This window comes from Scyliorhinus torazame, chromosome 8 (genome assembly GCF_047496885.1).
Source record: "Scyliorhinus torazame isolate Kashiwa2021f chromosome 8, sScyTor2.1, whole genome shotgun sequence".
Lineage (NCBI taxonomy): Eukaryota > Metazoa > Chordata > Chondrichthyes > Carcharhiniformes > Scyliorhinidae > Scyliorhinus > Scyliorhinus torazame.
The window spans coordinates 235125425-235148323 of record NC_092714.1 but is presented as its reverse complement, the minus strand read 5'-3'; positions in this window follow the sequence as shown (position 1 = coordinate 235148323).

Sequence of the window (22899 nt, the reverse complement as noted above, 5' to 3'; positions counted from 1 at the left end):
GGACATGCTGACTTGAGTGCGAGGGGGGGGTGGCAATGCTCTGATGCCCACAAGGACTCTCCCTCCTGCCTTGGTGTTGGGGTTTGTGATGGGGGAGGGTGCCCCACCATGGTTTGGGGTGTTGTGTATGTCAGCGGAGGATTGTATTGTCCGTGGGTGGGGGACCATCAACCTCGGTTTGAGATCGGGGCACCCTTTCAAAATGGCGCCCTGTCTCTGAGGAGCCGGTCTTACCAGCGAGTTTAGTTCCCCAAAATCCGTGGGATTTACTGGTGAGAAAACCCCAAGCTCCAAAAAAATGAACTGGGTCAATACAATTCTGGATATCTCTCAAATTGCACAGGTCATTTTTGGGCGAATCTCACCCCATATGTCCAACTCGTCCCTTTTATTGAGACGTTTCCTTTGGTGATTGCAATTGTGTTATGATCCCAGTTAACGTGCACAGTTCAGTGGCCCTGTCGTGCCCAGCTTGGTTTCAGGACAAGGCCATTCAATCTTGTGAGATTCAATAGAATCTCACGAGAGGTCGTGATCTGGATCTTTCCCTCACTGGGGTGATCCAGATCAGCATATTTAAATGAGCCACATGGCTAAATTAACTATAAGTTCGCTGGATTCTACCGTTGCCCAGGACTTAGCAGCCACACCTGGGAGACCTCGCCAATGCTCTGTTTAGTACCTCAGCAGGGTGCTGTTTTGTACTGGTCTATACAAGCGTGGACCAGTCATAATGGCACCTGGGATGGGGGGGGGGGGGGGTCTCCCATATCATTGGGGACCCCTGGGTGGTTGGGGACAGGGCAGAGTGGTACCCCGGTACTCCCTCTAGCACCTTGGCTGTGCCAGGCTGGCAGTGCCACCCTGACAATCCCAAAATGGCACCTTGACCTGCCAGAAGCCTTTCCTGCCGGCAAATCCAGTGCAGCCTTAATTTTCCTAAGGCCAGAAACAAGGGAAAGTGCTGCTGAATGGCACAATGTATCGGAGCTACAGGCGCCAAGAAACATCCCGCTAAACGCACCATTCAGCGGATTTAAATCATACCTAATGTCATAGCTGGACGAGAAGATGCCAGAATGGACCCTGGCGCAAAAGACGTTTTGTCAAACATGCAGGAACAGTCATGGAACTGCCAATTCGCTTGAAAAACGAAATAATTATTAAACATGGAAAAATTGATTATAGTACAATTCTCTTTTACTCCTCCCTTGGTTAACAATAGAGACTATAAGATTAATGGGGATGATGAAGTGCACTTGAAGCTACAATGGCCTCATTGGCGCAGTCCCGTTTTAAAACATTCAGATTGGCTGTGGTCAAACATACGCTCTACTCTGTACCCAAGGTTGGGTCTGGATTTCTCTCCAAATCTCCCTCCCCCCACACCCCCCCAAGATGATTGTCACATGGGTTTCCAAGCTCCACTCCCAAAGACATGTTAAGGCTTTCCATTAGCAGGTTGCATTCTGAAATCTGCTCTGTGTTTTCCAAAGGATTCTTTTGAAGAGAGCTTTCACTCCACTTCTACCAGCGAATCCATTCCAGGTTTTACACCAACCTCTTTGAGATTTATTTTTCTTGACTGCTTTTATACACTTGAAGTCCAGCCACCAATTCCCCCAGATATTCATGTTCCATGGGCTATAGTATAATCTCTCAAACCTGAAAGTCACGACAGATGTCTTTCTGCCATCTCAGCCTTCCTCTGAGCTCTATCTGTCTTTACTGAATAGTCAACCTCTGTTCTCAAACCTTTAACCTCTGATCGCCTGCAAACGTATTATTTTCATTTCTCTTGGCTAACTTCTTTATATAACCATTACACCATTGTATGATATTTCTTGAAGCAAAACTGAGTGGTTTCCTTTTTTAGCTTTCTAATCCCATTGTTTTTAGCAGAGCCGTGGGAGCTTTTCACTCTCCAGCTGTCTATCTGCAACTTCCCTAGCCTTTCAGTTAAAACTCAAGAACAAAGGAAAATTATTCCTTACAAGGGCCGATAGTTGCTGAGCAACTATATTTATTCTTCACGCCATAGCTCTCCATCACAAAATGCAAATTGGAACTGAAACCACCCCCAACCCCACACACGTACAGGCACCTTTGTCCAGCATGAATCTAACCATAGGTCCCTTCCAGGCACAGAAACATTAAATCAAGCCCACCTAAACCATATCTTAATGTTTGCCAACATAAAATCTCTTCCAACTTTTTTGTTTTCTCTAATGATTGTTGCTATTAGAAACTGCATATAGATGATTTGGGGCATATAGATGATTTGGGTGCAGCCTATAAAGTTTGGAATGGTCAAATGGGAGAGTAAACCAAGTGGCAGAGTAAACCAAGTGGCATTGAAGTGGTAGAAATTAACTTTATGGAATCATAGTTGAACAGTACAGAAGAGACACTTCAGCCCATCTAGTCTGCACCGACAAACGTACACTAAAGCTACACTAATCCCAGTTTCTAGCACTTGGCCCATAGCCTTGAATATTATGACATTTCAAGTACTCATCCATGTGCGTTTTAAAGTTTGAGGTTTCCTACCTCTACCACCCTCCCTGGCAGTGCATTCAAGACTCCCACCACCCTCTGGGTGAAAATTATATTCCTCAAATCCCCTCTAAACCTCCTGCCCCTCACCTTAAAATTATACCCCTTGTTATTGACCCTTCAACTAAGAGGAAGAGCTGCTTCCTATCCACCCTGTCCATACCCCTCATAATCTTATACGCCTCAATCAGGTCCCTCTCAGCCTTCTCTGCTCCAAAGAAAACCACCATGCCCATCTAGTCTCTCCGTAGCTCAAATGCTCCAATGCATGCAACATCCTGGTGAATTTCCTCTGCACCCTCTCTAGTGCAATCACGTCCTTTCTATAGTAAGGCGACCTGCAGCTGTGGCCTAACTAAAGTTTTGTACAGCTCCAACATAACTCCCCTGCCCCTTTAGGGCAGCACGGTAGCCTTGTGGATAGCACAATTGCTTCACAGCTCCAGGGTCCCAGGTTCGATTCCGACTTGGGTCACTGTCTGTGCGGAGTCTGCACATCCTCCCCGTGTGTGCGTGGGTTTCCTCCGGGTGCTCCGGTTTCCTCCCACAGTCCAAAGATGTGCGGGTTAGGTGGATTGTCCATTCAAAATTGCCCTTAGTGTTCAAAATTGCCCTTAGTGTTGGGTGGGGTTACTGGGTTATGGGGATAGGGTGGAGGTGTTGACCTTGGGTATGGTGCTCTTTCCAGGAGCCGGTGCAGACTCGATGGGCCGAATGGCCTCCTTCTGCACTGTAAATTCTATGAAACTATGAATCTATGAAACTATGAAACTATGCTCTTATAATCTGTCATGACACAAAGGCAAGTATCCCGTATATCTTAATTACCCTATTCATCTGTCCTGCCTTCAGGGACCTGTGGTCATGCATCTTAAGACCTCTCTTCCTCTGAGCTTCCACATGTCCTGCCATTCGTTGAGTGCTCCCTTGTTTTGTTACTCCTTTCAAAGTGCATCACCTTGCCCTTTTCAGGGTTAAATTTCATCTGCCCAACTCTTCTACATCTTCCTCAACGCAACACCTTCTCACTATTAACCACTCTGTCATCCACAAATTTATTTATCATCCCTGCACATTCTCATCCATATTGTTTATATGTCGCAATAACAATAAGGGACTGAGCACTGATCCCTGCGGTACATCATTAGAGGCCGGCTTCCAGTCACACAAACAGCCTTCTACCATCACCCTCTTTCCTACTAATAAGCCAGTTTTGGATCCAACTTGCCAAGTTACCCTGGATCCCATGTGCTTTTACCTTATCAGTCTCCCATGTGGGACCTTGTCAAAAACTTTGCTGAAATCCATATAAACTACTTCAACTGCACTGCCCTCATCTACACATCTGATCACCTCAAAAACATTTAATCAAATTTGTTAGGCATAACCTCTCAGACATGCTGACTATCCCTGATCAAACCTTGCCTCTCCAAATCAAGATGAATTTTCTCCTATAGTTTCCCTACCATTGATACGATACTCACTGGTGTGTATTTCTCTGTTTTATCTCTACACCCTTCTTAAAAAGTGTCCTCCAATCCTCTTGCGTGGTAAAATGGCCAACGGCCTGAATCTTGGGCCTGGCACAGAATTGGATATTTTATATTAAACCAGAATCAACAGACAGGCCTGATGGGAACTCAAACAACCAAGTTTGAATCTACTGGACAGAGACCCACAAACCAGGACAAGTCTGGGCATGTCCTGTAAACAGGAGATTGGAAATAATCAGCCCCTTTCAGATAGATCGATTGTTGTGAATTGCCCAGATGCAGATAGACTTTCTGGCACCTTGATTTGCTGCTGTCATCTTATATGAGCTAAGGTTACGTGTGGACAACGCCGGTTCCTCGTGTCCTACGGAGTTGCAAGTGGCAACTTTATTGGGTGTTGCGACCCCTGCCCAGTTACCTGAGGGCCAGACAAATTTCTGGAAGGGCGCGAACAGGGGGGGGGGAAACAGAGACCCTTCCCAACGAAGACTCAGCACTGAAACAAAAGAGAAGAATTGACAGAAGACCAGAGAACGGACGGTCAAAGCATATGAAACCCACCTCTGCAGAAGAGGGCCCTAAGCAGTCTGAGGCTCAGAGGATTGGACTCGCAGCTTGATAAGTTCATCGACACGGGTAGTATGAGAGTCTTAGGCAGATAATATTTGGGATAATTTGGGCGAATATCTGTTTTATTGTATTCGGGGTGAATCATGAAACTGTATTTGTCTTTTGTTCATCTCGCACATGGGTAAAATGTTTTACTAATAAACTGGTTGATGTGTCTGATAATTTGCACACTACATCTGGCACCTCCCATCTGACTAGAGAGGAATTAAAATTTAGGTAAGAGCTTGTGTAATTCCCTCCCTTGCCTCCCACAGCATCCTGGAATACAACTCATCCGGACCTGGGGATTTGTCCACATTTAAGCCCGCCAAAAGCTGCAATATCTCACTCCTATGTCAAACTGTTCCCAGAACCCCTCAGTCCCCCTCTCCCTGAATTCTTTATCTACAGCCCCCTCCTCCCACATGAAGAAATGGTGGCACAGTGGTTAGCCCTGGTGTGTCTCAACCAGGGGCCCAGGTTCAATTCGGGTCATGGGTGACAGTCTGTGTGAAGTTTGCATGTTCTCCCTGTGTCTGCATGGGTTTCTTCTGAGTACTCCAGTTTCCTCCCACGGTGCAAAGATGTGCAGGTTGGGTGAGATTACGTGGATAGGGCAGGGGAGTGGGTCTAGGAAGGATGCTGTTTCGGAGGGTTGGTGATGACTCGATGGGCCAAATGGCCTCCTGCGCTGTAGGAATTCTATAGTTCAATGTGAAGTACTCATTTAACATCCTCCTAATGTCCTCTGGCACCATGCACAGATTGCCCCCTGGGTCCCTAATGGGCTGGAGTCTTTCCCTGGTCATCCCCTTAATATATTTACAGAATATTTTAGGATTCTCCCGAATACAGTCCACCAGTGTTTTGCCTTTGGTCTCCTAATTGCCCTCTTAAGTTTCCACCCTGCACTTTCTACTCCACTCAAGCCTTTGCTGATTTGCTGTCTTTGTACTTGCTAAAAGCTTTTTCTTTCTTATCCAATCCTGAATATTCCTAGACATCCAGGGTTTTCCAGGATTGTTGCTCCTGCATTTCATCCTGAAGGGATCATGTTGGGCCTGTACTCTCCCCATGTCCTTTTTTGAATGCTCTACACTGCTCTGCTGTAGATTTTACCACAAGAAGCTGTTCCCAGTCTACTTTGGCCAGATCCTGCCTTCTAATAAAATGCCGCAACAAGATAGCACAGTGGATAGCACTGTTGCTTCACAGCTCCAGGGTCCCAGGTCCGATTCCTGGCTTGGATCACTGTGTGTGTGGAGTATGTATGTTCTCCCATGTGTCTGCGTGGGTATCCTCCAGGTGCTCTGGTTTCCTCCCGAAAGACTTGCTATTATGTTCTGAAGTCGCATTCTGTGTACCCGAACAGGCGCCGGAGTGTGGTGACCAGTGGCTTTTCACAGTAACTTCATTGCAGTGTTAATGTAAGCCTACTTGTGACAATAAAGATGATTGGGAAACCAAATGTGCCTTTCCCCAATGCCAAACCATTTATAACAAACTTAAATCGTACTGTGTTGTGGTCGCTATCACTAAAATGCTCCATTGCCACCTCAAAACACCTGTCTGGCTTCATTCCCCAGAATTTGATTCAGCACTGCCCTGTCCCTTGTTGGATGTTCTACATATTGACATAAAAAGCTCTGCTGAATACATTTTAAGAAATCTTCCCCCCTCTGAAACCCTTTACACTATGACTATCCCAAATAATGTTGGAGAAATTGAAAACCCCAAATATAATTGCCCTGTTAATATTTTTACGCATCTCAGTGAATTGGCTACATATCTGCTCCTCTATTGTCTGCTGACTGTTTGGGGTCTTACAATATACTCCAGGCAATGTGACTACGCCTTTTGATTCCTGAGGTTTACCCACAAAGCCACATTTGAAGAGCCTTCCAAGATATCGTGCCTCCTTGCTGCAGTAACTGACTCGTTAATTAATAATGCAGCATCACCTCTTTTCCACCTTTCCCTGTCGTGCCTGAAGATCCTATACCCTGGAATGTGGAGTTGCCAGGTCTGCCCCTTCCTTAACCACATCTCTGGCAACAATATCACAATTCAAGGTCGTCCTCCGGGCTCACATGACAGTGGCCCGGATGATTAAATTTTTCGGATTGGAGGACAGGTGCGCCAGATGTTCGGGAGGGGCGGCGAACCATGTCCACATGTTTTGGGCATGCCCAAAACTCAGGGGGTATGGCAGGGGTTTGCGGATGTTATGTCCCGGGTGGTGATGAGTCCAGAGGTGGCTATTTTTGGGGCTTCGGAGGACCCTGGAATCCAGGGGGAGAGAGAGGCTGACGTTTTGGCCTTTGCTTCCCTGGTAGCCCGGCGACGAATACTGCTGGCATGGAGGGACTCAAAACCTCCGAAGTCGGGTGCCTGGCTATCAGATATGGCGAGCTCTCTCGGTCTGGAGATGATTAAGTTCGCTTTGAGAGGGTCACTATGGGTTCGTCCAGAGGTGGGGGGGGGGGGGGGGGGGGGGGTAGGATAACGTAGGTTAGGGGGTAGTTAGGCTGGTTCTTGTGGGAGGGGAGCTGGGTTTCTTGCATGATAACGATTGTTTTTTGCACACTTTTATATTATTGTTGTTTATTGTGCCAAAATGTCTTACTAAACTTGTTTATCAAAACAAAAACCAATATCACAATTCCAGTGTTAACCCGCACCCTTAACTTATCAGTTTTACCGACAATACTGACAGCATTAAAGTAGAGAACATTGAGCCTTGCCTTACTCTCTTGGAACTCAACATGGCTGAACTCCGTCTAGCTTGCTTCCTTTACGATAGTTTGCTGTGTCCCTATTGTACTAATGCTCTGTGTCTCCTCCCGCTGCTGTACTAGTTTAAACTTCTCCCAACAGCACCAACAAATTCACCCACAAGGATGTTGGTCCCCTTCTGGTTCAGGTGCAGATTGCCATCCTTGTACATCTCCCACCTTCCCCAGAAACGGTCTCAGTGATCCCAGAATCTAAAACACTCTCCGGCGCCAACTCTTGAACCATGCATTCTTCTCCCCTTTTCTCCTATTTTTGTACTCGCCAGCATGTGGCACTGGGAGTAATCCAGAGATTACAGGCTGGATTCTCCATTCTGGAGACTTAATTCCCCATGTCAGTGTGAAATCGTTGGTGTTTTACGCCAGGAAAACTGGCGCACAACGGCCACCGATTCCCCGCTTTGCTGGGGGCCAGCAGCCAGGCAGTGTAGTGCTCCCAGTTCTAGCTGTCGATACGGCCTGGAGAATTGCCGCGTCCGTGGCCGCGGATGTGCTCGGCGGCGGCCTGCAGCTGCCGCGCCGTGCTTCATGGTGGACACAGCCCACGGACCCGTCCCGCGAAATAGTCCCCACCCCCTCAGCCGGCCCGCGTCCCCAGACTGCCCCACCACAGTGCCCCCAGCCGCAAATAATGCCCCCTGCCCATGGATCGGCCCTCCCCCGATTGTGGTGGCGCTGGAAGGAGTTTGCAGCTGGCACACAGAGTTCCCGATGGGCGACACCATGAGAGACCCACGCCGTCGGGATCTCGGCCAGTCAGGGACGGAGCATTGTGGGGCAGGCCTCAACCAATGTTCGGAGGCCATGGATACGGCACGCGGCGTACTGCTAGAGTACGCCGCTTTTCAGGGGACGAAGCATCGCAAAACTGGCGGCGCCCATGATTTTGTCGTCATCGGGGATTCTCCGCCCCGTCGCTGAACGCGATTTCGGCGTCGGGGATCGGAGAATCCAGCCCCACAGCATTTGAGGTTGTCTTTCTAATCTGCATAGCAGTTCTTAATGCAAGACTTCATTTTTTGGTACCAACAATATTGGTAGAATAATGTGTACCACGACCTCTGACTTATGACCCTGCCCATTTAGGATGCCCTGCAGCCATTCAATGACAACCCTAACCCTGGCCCTAGGGAGACAAATCATTTTCCAGGAGTCACGTCTGCGGCTGCAGAACCACCTGTCTGCTTCCCTAACCAATGAATCTCCTCTCACTATCGCTCTTTCTTCCTCCTTCCTCTCTCCTGTACAGTCAGGTCGCTTGTGAAGCCAGAGGTTTGGCTCTGACTGCACTCCCTTGAGGTTCAAATACCCTCATCAGATTCCTGTTATGGGCCAGGGTTTAGAGAACCCCAAAGTGTATCATGAAGTTCACCTGACCCACAAGTTTTAATAGATTGCGGTATGGGGAGCTCACGGCCCACTCGACAGGTGTGGTACAGCAGAAATGGAAAAGTATTTTTTAAAGCAAAACAATGTTTATTCTATGAACTCAAGTTAACCTTTTTAAAACATACAGTGAACATCTTAGCAACCATTAATTCAAATACCACCCCCAAAGAATACAACACTAAGTAATCCTTTAAGTTTTCCTTTTAACATCCATACAACTTAAAACACCTTTTACCAGAAGCACATCAGGTTAAAGTCACGACTGTTATTAGTTTTAAATCACCAGGATCGATTTACAGTCTTTAGATTACAGAGAGAGATTCATACACCTTCTGGCTGTGACTGCAGCTATCCAGCTCTGAAAGTGAAACTAAAAAACACACACTGCAGCAAACAGCCTAAAATGAAAGTAAAAAGCTGATAGACACCCAGCTCCACCCACTCTCTGTCATCACTGCAGTAATAAACACCCATTTCTTAAAGGTACTCTCACTACAGATATTTATATACACACCCATTTATAAACACCCATTTCTTAAGGTACTCTCACATGACACCTCCCCCCCACCAAGAAAAAAAAATTAACCATCAACTTCAAGATGATTTCACATTTCACCTTTTCACTATCCTTTAACAAATGCACACAGTACATATACTTTTTCATTTCAAAAAACAACACACGCAAACAGGTCTAATAATATAGTCTTTTTTTTTTCGTTCGTCTTCCTCCAACAGAATATCTTCTCAATTGACAGTCTCTTTGAACAAGAAGGTCTCTACACGATCTGTCCATTGCTCTATGCCTCGGCATGCCTCTTTAAAGTCAGACACTTTAGTTCAATCTGATCACAGAGTCCCTTGTAATTCTCCAACAGAGGAGCATTGGTTATCACAGCTTTCAGGCAGTCAAATGCCTGTTGAAACTCCGCTGCCCATTGAAATTTTTGACATTTCTTCAGCAAGTCCATCAGTGGAGCAATCATGCGACAAAACGTTTGTACAAATGTTCGATCAAATCCACTCATGCCAAGAAATCACATTATTTCCCTTTGTCTTGAGGGTATCGGAAACTCCTCAAGGAAAGTGACTTGGGCTTTTCCAAATTCATTTTTGGCTAGGTTTATCACCAAACCCACCTCCTGAAGTCGATCGAATAACTCCATCAGATGTTTTAAATGTTCTGTCCATGTCTGGCTGAAAATGACCATGACGTCGATGTATACCGCACAATTGGGTAATCCTGAAATGACTTTGTTAGTTAACCGTTGAAATGTGGCTGGGGCGTTTTTCATGCAAAATGGCATAACTTTGAATTGGTATATACCATCTGGAGTCTATTTAACGGATAAAGTTACCTGTCACTAACCTTTAAGTAAATCAAGTTTGGAAATAAACGCTGATTGTCCCATTTTCTCAATGCAGTCCTTCAAACGTGGGATAGGATAAGAGACCGTTCTTGGAACTGCATTAACCTTTCTATAGTTCACACACAACCATTGGGTACCGTCTGGTTTTGGTACCATCACTATGGGTGAGCTCCATTGACTGCAACCCACTTCAATTATGCCATTTTAAGCATACTCTTAATCTCTTTGTTAACCTGTGCCAATTTTAAAGGGTTAAGTCTGTATGGATGTTGTTTGATTGGAACAGCATTCCCCACATCTACATCATGTATAGCCATTTTAGTACTTCCCAATTTATCGCTACAAACTTCCCACGTGATATCAATAACTCTTTCAGGTCAGTCCATTTTTACTCTGGAAGGTAACTCAACAATTTATCCCAATTTTTAAGAACATCCTCGTTTTCCAATTTAATTTGAGGTATGTCAAATTCACAGTCATCTGGATTTGAGTATGAATCATTAAAATCTCCTTTTTCTATCCTTCCCTTTCAAAGTACCTTTTAAGCATATTCACATGACACACACGGTGAGTTTTCCTTCTATCTGGTGTTTTTACCACATAATTCACCTCACTTAATTTCCTTTCAATCTGATAAGGTCCACAAAACCTTGCTTTTAAAGGTTCACCTACCACTGGTAACAACACTAAAACTTTATCTCCACTGGCAAAACTATGAACTTTGGATTTCTTGTCCGCGATCCGTTTCATCACAATTTGTGCAACTTTCAAATGTTGTCTAGCCAATTCACCTGCTCTATTTAATTGTTCCCTAAAATTTGACACATAATCCAATAATGTAATTTCCGATTTCTCACTCACCAATTTTTCCTTAATCAATTTAAGTGGTCCTCTTACCTCATGAGCAAAAATTAGTTCAAAAGGACTAAATTTAGTTGACTCATTCGGTGCATCCCTAATTGCAAACAGTACGAATGAAATTCCTTTATCCCAATCCTCTGGATAATCGTGACAATAAGCCCTCAACATTGTCTTTAATGTCTGATGCCACCTTTCTAACGCTCCCTGCGATTCTGGATGGTACGCAGTTGATTTAAATTGTTTTATTCCTAAGCTATCTATAACTTCTTTAAATAACCTTGAGGTAAAATTTGATCCTTGATCCTATTGTATTTCTGTGGGTCATCCATATCTAGTAAAGAATTTAAGTAACTCCTCCACAATCTTTTTAGCTGTAATATTATGTAGTGGAATGGCCTCTGGAAACCTAGACACATCCATTATAGTCAAAAGATATTGATTCACGCTTTTTATTTTAGGAAGCGGTCCTACGCAATCAATTAGGACCCTTGTAAAAGGTTCCTCAAATGCTGGAATGGGTATTAAGGGCACTGGTTTTATCACCGCTTGAGGTTTCCCTATCAATTGACATGTGTGACATGTTTGACAAAATGTCACAAATCTTTATATGGTCCAGGCCAATAAAAATGTTTCTGGATTTTAGCTTTTTTTCTTTATTCCCAAATGACCTCCCACTGGTACCTCATGTGCAACTCGCATTCTTCCCAAACTACATAACTCCTCATCTCTTACCATTAAAGATTGACTAGCTCCTAGTATCGCTTAAAATTGTGACTTCTTTACCTGCTCCTCCTGATACACATGAGCAAACTTTACCCTCACAAGTACATTCTTTAAAGAGATCTGGCACCTTCTTATCAATCACCTCTTGAACAGGCTGTACAATCTTTTTCACCTGCTTTGCTTCAATTGGGTTTACTTTACCACTTTAACAAACCCCACTGTCTTATCCTGTTTTACCACATCAGCCTTCCCAGTGCTTTTCTTCAACCACCAACACTGTGACTTTACATGGCCTAGTTTATTACAGTGAAAATATTTGAAATTTTTCATTTCTTTTCCACCCTCCTGGATTTCTTTTTTAATCTGAGGTACACTCTCCTTATTATCTCCCATCAGATCACCTTGAACTTTACCACTTGAGTATTTCTCATGTCCCCAGTTTATATCCCTCACAGGCTGAAACTGGTGTTGGAAACCAAGCTTTGATTTATGAACTAATTCATAATCATCTGCCATTTCTGCTGCTAATCTCACAGTTTTAACCCTCTGCTCTTCCACATGAGTTCTCACTATATCAGGAATTGAATTTTTAAACTTCTCCAAAAGTATAATTTCTCCGAGAGCTTCATATGTTTGGTCGATTTTCAAAGCCCTTATCCACCTATCAAAATTACTCTGAACCTTTCAAACTCCATGTATGTTTGACCAATTCGTTCCTTAAATTTCTAAACCTTTGTCTGTAGGCTTCAGGCACTAGTTCATATGCACCAAAGATGGATTTTTTCACCACCTGATACGTCCCAGATACCTCCTCCGGTCGTGATGCAAACACTTCACTAGCCCTACCTACCAGCTGTGTTTGAATCAGTAATATCCGCATGTCCTGTGGCCATTTCATTTGTTTAGCTACCTTCTCAAATGAAATGAAAAAGGCTTCTACCTCCTTCTCGTCAAACCTTGGCAATGCTTGGACATATTTAAATAGATCCCCACCAAGCCTTTGACTATGACGCTCTTTCTCACTATCCTCATCACTATCATCCAACTGTACGTTTCCCTTTATGCCTGCCAATTTTAACTGACTGTCATGTTTCATGGCCATTTTCTGAAGTTCAAACTCTCTCTCTTTCTCTTTTTCCCTGATCTGTATCTCCCTTTCTCTTTCTTTTTCCTCTCTATCTCTTTCGTATTCAAGCTGCTTTAATTCTTTCTCATGTTCTATTTGTTTAATTTACAACTGAATTTTTGCCATTTCCAATGAGTCAAACTGTATCTCAGGCAACTTTAAATGCTTAGCCACCGCCATAATTACGTTATCTTTTCACATTTTGTCAGGTAATGTTAACTGCAATGTTTTTGCCAAATCTAACAGTCTGTTTTTAGTCTCTGTCCGTAAGGTACTGCGTGTGACCGTCTCCACCCCCACAAACTTCAGAGCCTCTGAAAGAGCCATTGTCCACAATACACTCCCCACTTAAACTAAAATACCACACCTGAAAAGCAACCACAATATGCTCACCCCCTCACTGTCTTTAAGTTCAGTAAGCCAATCCAATAGATAGACTTTTATCCCGGACGAGCCTCCAATTTGTTATGGGCCAGGGTTTAGAGAACCCCAAAGTGTATCATGGAATTCATCTGACCCACAAGTTTTAATAGATTGTGGTATGGGGAGCACACGGCCCAGTCTACAGGTGTGGCAGAGCAGAAATGGAAAATTATTTTTTAAAGCCAAACAATGTTTATTCTATGAACTCAAGTTAACCTTTTTAAAACACACAGTGAACATCTTAGCAACCATTAATTCAAATACCACCCCCAAAGAATACAAAATTAAGTAATCCTTTAAGCTTTCCTTTTAACATCCATACGACTTAAAACACTTTTTACCTGAAGCACATCAGGTTAAAGTCACTACTGTTATTAGTTTTAAATCACCAGGATCGATTTACAGGCTTTAGATTACAGAGAGAGATTCATACACCTTGTGGCTGTGACTGCAGCCATCCAGCTCTGAAAACGAAACTAAAAAACGGCCTAAAACGAAAGTAAAAAGCTGACAGATAGCCCACCTCCACCCACTCTCTGACATCACTGCAGTAATAAACACCCATTTCTTAAAGGTACTCTCACTACAGATATTTATGTACACACCCATTTATAAATACCCATTTCTTAAAGGTACTCTCACATGACATTCCAAAATGGAAAACTGATTTGAGAGTGGGACTCCTGCACTACCTACCTGTTTCTCTTTGACTACCTGGTGGTCACCTTTTTTCGCTCAGTCCCTTGAGCTGTGGTGTGACCATCTCTATAAATGTGCTATCCACATAACTCAGCCTTGCAGATGAGCCTCAGTATATCCAGTCGCTGCTGAAGCTCTGAAACCTGCAGCTCAAGTTCTTACAGTTGGGACCACTTCCTGTGTATGTGGTCCATGGCTTTCCACATATGACAGGTCACACAGTCGGCTGACCTCACCTGCCGTGTCTTAAACTTAAATGTACTTCATGTCACTTGCTAACTTTTCAAATTACTTAGTCATCTCCTCGATTAATTCTACTTTGGCTTACTTATCCTTGTGTTATTTGTTATAATTACTTATCACTTTATAATGCTGCTTCTGATTTTGACTTATCCCTGGTGCTTCTCAGTTAGTTTTTTTCATCTAGAACTGACTGCCTGACACCATTCCCAGGTGGTTTCACTGCAATGACCACAGAATATCTGCACAACCTCTTGAAGGTCAGCAGACGGGTTGGGATTTTAAAAATATATTTTTGTTATATATATTACAACCTGACTTGTTGATACATTGAGAGAGACTGACTGTGCTGGGCGGGGGATGATACACGTTCCTGCTGTAATGTCTCAGATGTCTTACAATGAGTAAGCCTAACAGACAAAGCTTTTTGGTGAGAAACAACCCTTGTCACTTTGATTAAGAGCTGATTACTGAAGCATTCCATTTGGTTGCACCTACACTTAGCAAGGATGCTGCCTTGAATTCAGAGATTTTATAGGGTCACACAAATGGCAGCGTAAAAGATTTGGCCAGTTTTGCCAGTGCTAACTTTTCAACTGGATCTACTTGCTTCCCTTTCTTGGGATCCATTCATCTTTTCAAATACTTACTGATTTTCCTTTTAAACAACATCATGATCTTTCTTCAGTAGTCACTTTGTGATGAAGCATTCCATGTTCTAATAACCCTCTGTGTGAAAAGATTTATTCTAACATACATCGACCAGGGAAAATCTTTGCAGCAGTTTTGTTGCTGATTCTATGATCAGTGTAAGCAGCTTTCTATTATTCATTCTCTTTCAGGTTTCCACTTTTAACTGAAAGCCATTCTCACTGGAGCTTAACTGATATGGGATTGCATGTAACCCACTTGTGCCGATACTTTTACTATTCCACAAAGGTAAGTGGCTAACCTGCTTTGCAGACTAATGAACAAAGACAGTAGTTGTCTGTGTGCTGAACGCTAGTATCTGTAAGCATTTATCCAAAGATTCCTAATATTACTGTGAAGACAACTTACGAGCAAGAAGCTGAAACTATGTTATACACCCAATCTATTGCGAGGCCAAATATTAGTCGTTTGTGGTTTCCAATAAATGAACAAATAATTATGCATCTAAAATTTGAGTGTGTCCTTGAAATAGAAAAAAATAATGTAGGAATGCGTGCATATGATCATTCATAGAACAGTACAGGCCCTTCGGCCCATGATGTTGTGCCGAACTAATCTGAAACTAAGATCAAATCAATCTACTCCCAATCATTCTAGTGCACTCCATATGCCTATCCAATAACCGCTTGAAAGTTCCTAAAGTGTCTGACTCCACTACCATAGCTGGGAGTGCATTCTACGCCCCAACCACTCTCTGAGTAAAGAACCTACCTCTGACATTCCTCCTGTATCTTCCACCATGAACCTTATAGTTATGCCTCCTTGTAACAGCTACATCCACCCGAGGAAAAAGTCGCTGAACGTCCACTCTATCTATCCCTCTCATCATCTTATACACTTTAATTAAGTCACCTCTTATCCTCCTTCGCTCCAATGAGAAAAGCCCTAGCTCCCTCAACCTTTCCTCATAAGACTTACCCTCCAATCCAGGCAGCATCCTGGTAAATCTCCTTTGCACCCTTTCCAATGCTTCCACATCCTTCCTATAATGAGGTGACCAGAACTGCACACAATACTCCAAATGTGGTCTAACCAAGGTCTTGTACAGTTGCAGCATAACCTCACGGCTCTTAAACTCAATCCGCCTGCTAATAAATGCTAACACACTATAGGCTTTCTTCATGGCTCTATCCACTTGGGTGGCAACTTTCAGAGAACTATAGACATTAACTCCGAGATCTCTCTACTCCACCACATTCTTCAGAACCTTGCCATTAACCCTGTAATCTGCATTCAAATTTGTCCTACCAAAATGAATCACCTCACATTTATCAGGGTTAAACTCCATCTGCCACTTTTCAGCCCAACTCTGCATCCTATCAATGTCTCTTTGCAGCCTACAACAGCCCTCCACATTATCCACTACTCCACCAATCTTGGTGTCATCAGAAAATTTACTAACCCAACCTTCAACTCCATCATCCAAGTCATTGATAAAAATCACAAATAGCAAAGGAGCCAACACTGATCCCTGTGGTACACTGCTGGTGACTTGGCTCCAGGATGAAAATTTACCACCACCCTCTGTCTTCTATGTGATAGCCAGTTACTGATCCAATTGGCCAAATTTCCCTCTATGCCATGCCTCCTTACTTTCTGCATGAGCCGACCATGGGGCACCTTATCAAACGCCTTACTAAAATCCATGTATACGACATCAACTGCTCTACCTTCACCTATGTACTTAGTTACCTCCTCAAAGAATACAATCAAACTTGTGAGGCAAGACTTACCCCTCATAAACCCGTGCTGACTATCCTGGATTAAGCTGTATCTTTCCAAATGATCATAAATCCTATCCCTCAGGACCCTTTCCAATAATTTACCTATGACTGAAGTGAGAAGACTAATCGGCCTATAATTCCCAAGGTTATACCTATTCACTTTCTTGAACAAGGGGACAATATTTGCCTCTCTCCAGTCTTCTGGCACTATTCCTGTAGACAGTGAGGACATAAAAATCAAAGCCAAAGGCTCTGCAATCTCATCCCTCACCTCCCAAAGAATCCTAGGATATATCCCATCAGGCCCAGGGGACTTATCTATCCTCAGGCTTCTCAAAATTTCTAACACATCTTCCTTCCGAATATCTACCTCCTCCAGCCTAGCAGCCTGTATCGCACTATCCTCAACAACATGGCCCCTCTCCTTTATGAACACAGAAGAAAAGTATTCATTTGGGACCTCTCCTATATCTTCAGCCTCCATGCACACGTTCCCACTACTGTCCATGACCGGCCCTAACTTCATCTTGGTCATTCTTTTATTCCTCACATAAGTGTAAAAAGCCTTGGGGTTTTCCTTGATCCTACTGGCCAAGGACTTCTCATGCCCCCTCACAGCTATCTTGTATCCCTCAAGTGCCCTAACTGAACCTTGTTTTCTCATCCTTACATAAGCCCCTTTTTTCCTCTTGACAAGACATTCAACCTCTTTTGTAAACCATGGTTCCCTCACACGACCATTTCCTCCCTGCCTGACGGGGACATACATATCAAGGACACGCAGTATTTGCTCCTTGAACAAGCTCCACATCTTAATTGTGCCTATCCCTGACAGTTCCTGTTTCCATCTTATGCTCCCAATTCTTGCCTAATCGCATCGTAATTACCCTTCCCCCAGTTATAAACCTTGCCCTGCCATATGTTCCTCTCCCTCTCCATTGCTATAGTGAAAGTCACCGAATTGTGGTCACTATCTCCAAAGTGCTCTCCCACAACCAAATCTAACACTTGGCCCGGTTCATTACCCAGTACCAAATCCAATGTGGCCCCGCCTCTTGTTGGTCAATCCACATATTGTGTGAGGAAACCCTCCTGCACACTGGATAAAAACAGCCCTATCCAAACTATTCGAATTCAGGAGGGATTGCAAGCAGACTCCAAAGGTACCAACTTGTGCAAATACCCAATTAAGTTATAATGAACACTAGAGTGGATTCAGTGCTGTTACCAGATAAATGACTGCGCTCCTGCTGAAATTAAAAGCAACATCTGTGGCATGTAATCTTATAAAAGCAGATGGATTAGCCGACATTTATTTTGAGATGGCTGCTAACGCTGGCTTTATGTCTACTCCAGTGTGAATGTGTTCTGGAGTACTTGAAACTTGGTGTCTATGTGAAGGTAAATAAGAGAAAACTGCTCTGAATTTTTGAATGAAGTTTCAACTACCCCATACATTTTAATGTTAGTTGTACTGAAACAAAGGCACCAAAGTTGTATGTGGCACAATAAGGTGAAAAGTTTTACTTGGGAGGAATGAGGATGTTTTTAAAAAAAAACAGGAACAGTATAAAAGACAAAAAGAAGCTGACAAAACTAATCTGAAATGAAAAGAGAGACCGTTGGAATCCTACGAACAGAGGGGTTATGTTGAAAGGTTGAATTATACCTCTGCAAAGAGGGGGTAACAGAAAAATATGTATCTTCCTCACGCTCCTAAAATTACTGCTGTCCGCTAAATAGTTGTGAATGAAGATTATTTCAACAACAACTTATTTTTATAGCACCTTTAACAAAAGGACATTTTCTGAGATGCTTCACAGCACTTTTTTGAGGTCCCTTTTCAATGGGAGTGCGTCACTGTCTGTCAGTTGGTAGTGTTCTTTGTGAGGATTTTTCCTCTACGTGCATCAAGAGGTTCAATATGTGGCATGAAAGCACTTGAGCTGTATTACCAGTAATAATCCTCCAGATTTCCCAGAGGTGGATATCTATGATAATTGTGTGGGGGCACCTCAGCCAGGTTGAGTAGCAGTTGGATAGACCAGGAAGAGTGAAGTGGTGTAGTGTATTGGCTCTGCTGCCCCAGGTGGTACCTGCCAGTTTCCCTATGAGATTTACTCTTGACTTGAAAGCTTTTATATTTCTTGCTAGTAGTCTCAACTTCTTCCTCAATTATTCTTTGTCATCCTTTGCTGGTTTCTGAAATATTCTATCTTCAGGTCTATCACTAATCTTCACAATGTTGCATCCCTATTTTTTCCCATTTGATACCATCCTTAATTTCCTTAGTTAGCCAATCTACCTGTCATAGATGCATCTGTCCATGACAGTATTGGGCGGAGTGACCATTGCCCATTCCTTGTGGAGATGAAGCGCCGGCTTCACATTGAGGATACCCTGCATTGTGCTGTGCGGCCCGACCACTCTGCTAATTGTGATAGATTTTGAACAGATCTAGCAACTCAAACTGTGCATTCATGTGGTGCTGTGGGCCACCAATCACAGTCCATAATATCAAGGCCTGCCTTATCACTCACTGTCCAATTACGGGGTATAAAAACTAGTTCACTGAAGAGTGCAGGAGAACAAAGAGGGGGCAGGACCAGGCATAGCTAAAAATGAGGTGCCAACCTGCTTAAGCAACAAGGCAGGATTGATTATATGCCAAACAACATGGGCTGGATTCTCTGTTTGAGACTGTTCTCCCGGCAAAGCTGAATTGCACTGGTTTTGCAGTCTTAAAGCAGGATGCAATTCAGTGTTCATCGATCTCGGGCCGCCATCTTGAGTCCAGCAGTCGGCACCCCCCAATACCACAAATCGTCCCCAATCGCTGTGGGAAATAACATTCACATAACGCAAGTGCCAGGCAAGGACCATCTCCAACAAGAGAGAATCCAACCATCTCCTCTTGACATTCAATGGTATTACCATTGACCAGAATGTGGGTTACCATTGACCAGAAACTGAGCTAGACCAGCCATATACAAACTGTGGTTACAAGACTAGGGACAGGATTCTCTGTTTCAGAGACTACGCTTTGATGCTGGGACTGATTTGGTGGATTTCTACGACACCTAAATCACGTCCTGGATCAATTTGTGAACCATTAATGGGTTGGAGATGGCAATGGACATCGCCGAGAGCCCCTAAACTGCCACCGAGACACCCCGGAGCACCAGTCCGGGGCCTACAGTGACTTGCCGTCACAGCCGTCTCCGAACCATCCACCATCCCAGAGACCATAAGACATAGGAGTGGAAGTAAGGCCATTCGGCCCATCGAGTCCACGCCACCATTCAATCATGGCTGATTTCAACTCCATTTACCCGCTCTCTCTCCATAGCCCTTAATTCCTTGAGAAATCAAGAATTTATCAACTTCTGTCTTAAAGACACTCAACGTCCCGGCCTCCACCGCCCTCTGTGGCAATGAATTCCACAGACCCACCACTCTCTGGCTGAAGAAATTTCTCCTCATCTGTTCTAAAGTGACTCCCTTTTATTCTAAGGCTGTGCCCCCGGGTCCTAGTCTCCCCTGCTAATGGAAACAACTTCCCTACATCCACCCTATCTAAGCCATTCATTATCTTGTAAGTTTCTATTATATCTCCCCTCAACCTCCTAAACTCCAATGAATATAATCCCAGGATCCTCAGACGTTCATCGTATGTTAGGCCTACCATTCCTGGGATCATCCATGTGAATCTCCGCTGGACCCGCTCCAGTGCCAGTATGTCCTTCCTGAGGTGTGGGGCCCAAAATTGCTCACAGTATTCTAAATGGGGCCTAACTAATGCTTTATAAAGCTTCAGAAGTACATCCCTGCTTTTATATTCCAAGCCTCTTGAGATGAATGACAACATTGCATTTGCTTTCTTAATTGCGGACTCAACCTGCAAGTTTACCTTTAGAGAATCCTGGACTAGGACTCCCAAGTCCCTTTGCACTTCAGCATTATGAATTTTGTCACCGTTTAGAAAATAGTCCATGCCTCTATTCTTTTTTCCAAAGTGCAAGACCTCGCACTTGCCCACGTTGAATTTCATCAGCCATTTCTTGGACCACTCTCCTAAACTGTCTAAATCTTTCTGCAGCCTCCCCACCTCCTCCATACGACCTGCCCCTCCACCTATCTTTGTATCATCGGCAAACTTAGCCAGAATGCCCCCAGTCCCGTCATCTAGATCGTTAATATATAAAGAGAACAGCTGTGGCCCCAACACTGAACCCTGCGGGACACCACTCGTCACCGGTTGCCATTCCGAAAAAGAACCTTTTATCCCAACTCTCTGCCTTCTGCCTGACAGCCAATCGTCAATCCATGTTAGTACCTTGCCTCAAATACCACGGGCCCTTATTTTACTCAGCAGTCTCCCGTGAGGCACCTTATCAACATCGGTTGGGCACTTCAGTGAAGAGGGTCCTGGGCACTATCTGCTGCACACCACACACGTGCTGCAGTGCATAAGGTGGAGGTAGGAATCCTCGGCAGGCCGGATAGTTGGATGGCGGCCTGAACCCAGGGAATAGCTGCCGTTCGGATGGGGTCCAGGCAGCACGGTAGCACAAGTGATTAGCACTGTGGCTTAACAGAGCCAGGGTCCCAGGTTCGATTGCCTGCTGGGTCACTGTCTGTGTGGAGTCTGCACGTTCTCCCCATGTCTGCGTGGGTTTCCTCCGGGTTCTCCGGTTTCCTCCCACAGTCCAAAGACGTGTACGTTAGGTGGATTGGCCATGATAAATTGCCCTTAGTGATCAAAAAAGGTTAGGAGGGATTATTGGGTTACGGGGATAGGGTGGAAGTGAGGGCTTAAGTGGGTCGGTGCAGATTCGATGGGCCGAATGGCCTCCTTCTGCACTGTATGTTCTATGTTCTTGGAAGGGCCATCCCATCGATAGTGGAGATGCACGTGCAGAGCCAGGGACTACATGAGGGGCTCTCAGCAACCATCCAGCACCTGCAGGTGCAGTTGGAGGAGTCCAACCGCCTGCAGGGGCAGGAGGCGATTCCGACCATGCGTGCCACCCAGGCCAACACCGCATGAGTGGCAGCCGCGGTGGAGGCCTTGGGGGTGAAGGTATCAGCCATGGGCCAGGATGTCCAAGATCTGGGGCACTCTGTATGGGTGGTGGCCGAGGCACAGGACAGGGTTGCCTGTAACAGGTAGCCATATAACATGGGTCCATCGAGTCTGCACCGAAAGGGCATCCCACCTAGGGTCACCTGGACATTGCAGCGGCGCTCCAGAGCTTGGCCCAGTCACAGCGAGTCATAGCTGAGGGTGCTGGTGGCATTGCCCGGGCACTGGCCGACCTGACCCAGCCCCAGAGGGACTTGCCCCAGTCACTGGCTAATGTGGCACAGTCCCAGAGGGATGTGGCCCACTCCCTGTGCTCCTTGACCATGATCATTGATCAAGACAGGAGCGGGCCTCAAGGACTGGCAGCGCCAGGTGGCAGGGGAGACTCAGGTATTAGCTCCAGTCACACCCCCATCCCAAGGAGTAGCCCGGGGGCCATTAGGCACCCCGAGGGAGAAGGAGATCATGGGGCCCGTGCCGGTAATCCCCACAGGGGAGGTGCTGGAACACCACAGCACCTCAAACCCCCCCCCCCCCTTCATCCCTGGTGCATCTGATGGGCAGTGGGCAGAACAGGGTGGCACCATGCCACCTGGGACACGCAAACGACTGCCGTGCCCATCCAGGGCCGGTCACTCCAGAGGATGGTCAACCAATGGGACTCTTGTCACAGGGCGGGAACCGCAGTAGGCTGCCTCCAATCCTGATGTACCGGTTGGGGACCCACCTAGACGTAGCATGAAAGCCCACTAGGCCAGGAAGGTACACACCAGTTAAGTTGGCACGGGTGCAGTATACAGCATTAAGGGCTAGGGCACAAACATGAACAGCAGCGTTTACTGTTCCACAATAAACACCTGGCACAGTGTGTTGGGGTGGCACCATGGCACAGTGCTGAGCACTGCTGCATCACAGCGCTAGGACCTGGGTTTAATTCCGTGCTCGTGTGACTGTGGAATTTGCACCTTCTCCTCGTGTCTGCATGGGTTTCCTCCGGGTGCTCCGGTTTCCTCCCACAGACCAATGATGCGGAGGTTAGGTGGATTGGTCATGCTACATTGGCCCTTAGTGTCCAAAATGTTAGGTGGGGTTACTGG